Source organism: Penaeus vannamei, chromosome 3 (genome assembly GCF_042767895.1).
Source record: "Penaeus vannamei isolate JL-2024 chromosome 3, ASM4276789v1, whole genome shotgun sequence".
Lineage (NCBI taxonomy): Eukaryota > Metazoa > Arthropoda > Malacostraca > Decapoda > Penaeidae > Penaeus > Penaeus vannamei.
The window spans coordinates 10,796,330-10,801,329 of NC_091551.1; the positions used below are offsets into that span (position 1 = coordinate 10,796,330).

At 47.3% G+C, this 5,000-nt stretch overlaps 2 protein-coding genes across 2 annotated transcripts in view; both read left to right on the forward strand.

The window, feature by feature from the left end:
• Nucleotides 1–5,000, forward strand: part of IP3K2 (Inositol 1,4,5-triphosphate kinase 2) — a 342,015-nt gene that overhangs the window by 330,000 nt on the left and 7,015 nt on the right. The gene's annotated exons all lie outside the window — the stretch shown is intronic.
• LOC138866911 (uncharacterized) overlaps nt 1–5,000 on the forward strand; it is a 102,267-nt gene that overhangs the window by 96,072 nt on the left and 1,195 nt on the right. The window lies entirely within an intron of this gene.

Consider the following 5,000-nt stretch of genomic DNA (forward strand, 5'->3'; position numbering starts at 1 on the left):
CACCCTTTCTCCCAGCTGCCCGCTTTCTTGTTCTCTTTTATCCCCTTCCTTTCTGTTCTCCCGGTCAGCTATTTCCCTTCTTGTCAGTTATTTCCCTTTTTGTCCAGTTTTATCTCTATAGCGATGGACAGTCGACAGGAATTACTAGCATTTGGTGCCTCGCGTCATATCTCCCTCCGATTTAGAGTTTGTTATCATGGAGCTGTGTATTGTGCGGCAGTTCAGTGATGGTTGTGTTGTCTGAGGAAGTGTATCCGTACGAAAATCTCTTGTATATTTTTCTCTCTCTTTTTTCTTTCTTTCTCTCTTTCTCTCTCTCTCTCACTCTCTCTCTCTCTCTCTCTCTCTCTCTCTCTCTCTCTCTCTCTCTCTCTCTCTCTGTCCCTCTCTCTCTCTCTCTCTCTCTCTCTCTCTCTCTCTCTCTCTCTCTCTCTCTCTCTCTCTCTCTCTCTGTCTCTCTCTCTCTCTCTCTCTCTCTCTCTCTGTCGCCGACCTCAGTGCTTGCCTGCTTGTCGCCGGGTTACCCCTCCCTCCCTCCCTCCCCCCCTCTCCTCTCCTCTCCTCTCTCCCCTCTCCCCTCTTCTCTACTCTCTCCTGTCTCCCCCCTCTCCTCTCCTCTCCTTTCTCTCCCCTCTCCTCTCCGTCCCCTCTCCTCTCTCCTGTCTCCCCCCTCTCCTCTCCTCTCCTTTCTCTCCCCTCTCCTCTCTCTCCTCTCCTCTCCTCACTTCTCTCTTATCTTCTGTTCTCTTTTCTCTCTCTCTCACTCACACTCACTCACTCTCTCTCTCTCTCACTCACTCACTCACACACACACACACACACACACACACACACACACACACACACACACACACACACACACACACACACACACACACACACACACACACACCGCGTATGCATGTATATATTTTTTTCTTTTATAATGTGGGTATGCATAGATGAGGGTGTAAATGCGTGGGTCTTTACAAGTATTCCTTGATTAATGTAAGAGTGCGTGTTGCTTATGTGTGTTTGTACATGTACATGTTTAACTCTAATACTTATCCATCCTTCTTTCCTTTTAAGTTGGGCCCGCCTGTGTTAAATACCATAACCTGACTGGTATGAGCTAGTCGAACCGCCTCTCGGCTCCTTTCTACAAACATGAAAGTCAGGCAGAATATTATCTTCCCAATCCCAGCGCTTTCTTGCGAATTCTTGAGCGTTTCAAGTCGTCTCGGGAATGTTGTCTTCTGGAAATGGGCGCGCGGGGAGGCACGCTCTCGCAGGAGGGAAGTGGCCCAGGAGTTGTGGGACTCGAATCTTGTCAAGGGAGGCTCCAGTGCGGTCGCGAAAGGACTTTATAGGAAGGCCCTGCATTGGACTTCTTATCGGGGATCTGTGGTATTAGTGGTATTAAGGGTTTAAAGATTTATTTTCTTGAGCTGCCATGTCTCCGCTTAGCACTAACACGGGCCGTGATGGCGGAGGGCTCGGACAGTGCCGCGTGGGTCTGCATTGAAGATTTCTCGCCTCTTTCGTTGAGGGCGAGAATGCCTTTGGAAATTGTGGGATTTTCGATTCTTCGAGGAAACAGGAGACGAGTACCATCGACTGGCCGCCGTGGAAAAGCCATTGTCCAATTATTTGTTGATAAGCTGGTTCTGTTTCTTTTTTTTTTTACTGTAGTTTTATTATGCTTAAAATAACGCTGCAGGATATTGTCACTTTCATATTCATACGAATTTGTGGTTAGAAAGTGCGAATAAACAAACTACAATGCGTTTGTCTCGGGCTCACGTTTTTGTTATGGTACTTCAGAGCCTATAGTTTCGGCTTGATTTATGTCAGCAGGGCGAGAGCATTCAAGATTATGATTAATTGCCAGTAATGCGCGGTGTGAGAAGCGGAGTCAGTGAGAAACACAGTGGTTAGAGTAATAAGAGTGATTATCAGCCTCTCGCATCAAACTCCGCCAATATACGAAGAGTGCGTGCGGCGGGAAGGGTTTCCGATTCAGATTTGTGGTTTCGTGGGGATAATGTTCTTTGGTTTCGTAGTTGGCGTTATCTGAGGCATTAAATGACCGATAACCCTTATCAGAAACTTAAACAGGGTATCGAAGTTTCCGAGTACTGCGTAAAAAACATGGATATGGACGAGAAACGAGCAGATAAAGTACACATTGTTTGCTTTGCCTGTACGTATAATTTACCTCGCAAACGATAACAGAGCGAAACGTGCAAGGAGGTGTAAGTAATAGTCATAAAACACAATCAAGACAGGCGTGGTGCGGGCAGGTGTGGCAGCAGTGGGCTTTGTGTGGCACAGACCCGTACACAGAATAAATGTAGTAGAATGAATGATCATTTCTCGTGGCCAGGTTCACGCCGCCGTCAGGGCTACCACCCGGCCTGTCGCGCTGGGGTGTTTATTGTGTTTGTTGTCTTTTTTTTTCCTTCGCTTTAGTTTATGCGTTTGTTATGCTAGTAGAACGTCGTATAAATTGAATTAAAGTCTTTTGTGCTTGTCCGCTTTTGTAAATGGAGGCTGAAAGAGAAGGAGAGGGAGTGGGGCGAAAAAAAACGTTGAAATGAGGTTGATCCCGTCACAATTTAGAGAGAAAAAGTGGATATGCTAAGGCAGGGTTCAGCTGTGTCAAGGCTTCGGTTTTAGCTTATTCATTACCCGTGACCGTCGCTTTGAAACATAATTAGCATACTTTAGGTTAAACTGTCAATTAAATATGAAGGGGTAGCAAACTACAGCAGAAAAAATGTCCGTAACTGGTAAAAGTAGGTAAGGTTTTCCGATCCTCATGTTGGCAACGATTGGATCAACCAGGGTTACCAACCTAGCCCTGGCTTAGTTAGGTATAAGCTATGGACGACAGGAACGGTAATTCATTGTATGTATTTATTTAGTTATTTTTAAGATTTTAAAGAAAATGTAATAGAGTCGGGAGAATTGTGGTCAAATAAGGTATATGTAATTGTTAAACGTACTCATTTGAGATGTGTATTGTAATTGCAAATAGAGTCTACTTGCTGAACCAGGGATTCAATGGGAATGGACTTTCTATTTCTGTCATGTAAGTTATCGGTAATCGGTCGTTTGATAAGGCGGATTTATTCCCGGAATCTGGACGAGGATTTGAAGAACGCCGTATTTAATCCCTGTGATAAGAAAAGGGAGAATAGATAGATAGAAAAAAATGCTTTATAGTGTGACCTGCTTGCGGTGAACATGGGTTGTTCTTGATTGTTCACGTTGATGCTTTATGGCGGGGGGGGGGGGGGGGCATAGCGAGACACAGGGCCATTAGCGCCTCCGTGCTGCCGCTGACGTTCCCGAGCGGCGGCCTCAGGCAGACGTGGTCATGCCCATCCGCGCGCGCGCTCCCACCAAACAACTTTCACCGCAACGTCATTTGCACCGTTTAATGGGGATGCTTTGAGTTGAACATGAACTTTAAAGCGCGTGTCTTTTTCCTTTTTGTCTTTCTTTTTTTTCTTTCACATTTGCCAACGGTTCCTGACAACAGCTACCCACTGTAAACTATAGTGTTAGGCGGGCCATTATGTAAGCACTTTGGGAGGATGTGATATACTCTGTACCCCGAAGTTACTGGTCATGTTGACAGCAGGGAGCTTCTGGGAAGGCCAGAGAGGAAGGTGTTTGTGTGAACAGGATGAAAGCACGAGGGGGCAGGCCATGGTTGTTAGTGAGGGCTGAATTGCTTGCGTGTGGAAAGGCTAAATGTTATTGATAAGGGAAGGTATAGAGAAAATTATAAAGTGAGGAGAGGGCTGTAAGTCTGCGACACCGATAAACTTTTCCGGTTGATTGTTTCTCTTGGCGGCGCTGCAGCGTTTGGCCACGCCCACCTTAACGTTCTTCGGGCAGGGAGGCGGAAAGCGGCCAACGGTCTCCCAGACGCGCGTCCTTTCTCGCCCTCCGATAAACGCAATCAAACACACAGATGCTCCTGGGCTGCACTCCCCACGCCTATCGCCATCGCATCCGGTGACAGTTGACAGCTGGGCGTGACGTGAGCGACGAGTGCCAGCGGCCAGTTCGGCCTGTCGTCTGTGCGCAAGAGAGGAACTGAAAGAACAGGCACACTTCCTTTAGGATGTCGTGACGTCACTCTCATGACGTCAGTCCGGGCTTGCTGCTGATAGCGTAAACCTCCCGCGGAAATGGCCGCTCGGTGTGACCTAACATCGTAGGCAATGAATGAGGGGAAGCTCGGACGGAGGGCACTCAGTCACCCTTCGTCGTCCGCGCTGGGAGCACGCGCTGACTCGGTGCTGACCTCGCCCCCATGGCCGCCGCCGTTGCACTCCCGTGGCCGACCTGCACGATCCGTTCAATGCGAGGGAGTTCGTTTTGCAGAGTACGTATCGTCGCGCCTGTGGTGTACCCGAAAGAAATGGGCGAAGTACATCTACACTTTCGTCTTTTAACTCTTAGTTTCTCTCGCTGGTTCAAAATGACCAGACTCACGAGTGTTGTGTGAACCAGATGTAGAAATTACCAGTGTGCTTAATATGAAAATTATGTGCTATACTTTGTTTCTTATCCAACTGTTCTATGGGAACCGTGCTGTGAGTTCACAAGACGCCACGGAATAAACAATGGTGTTGACGTGGGACTTAGTGTATGCTCCACATGAGACTTATTATTGTCCTGATTTTAGGGGGCAGGCGATACGGTCGAATTTTACGTATTTTGATACTGGAAGATAAGATTGGGAAGATGAAAATGAAAGTGAATAATTCTCTCTCTGCCTCTCTCCTTCCCTCCCTCTCCCTCTCCCTCTCCCTCTCCCTTTCTCCTGCTCCCTACCTCTCTCCCCTATTTTTATTTGTTTATCTGAACGACGTTCGGTGTGATATTACAGCTGGGATCAACCCTCCCCCACCTCCCTTGATTGTTACTTATATCCAACATTTCGGTTAGCAGGGGATGGCTGTGTTCTTGTACAGCAGTCTTAAGTATAAGTAAGAACCCTT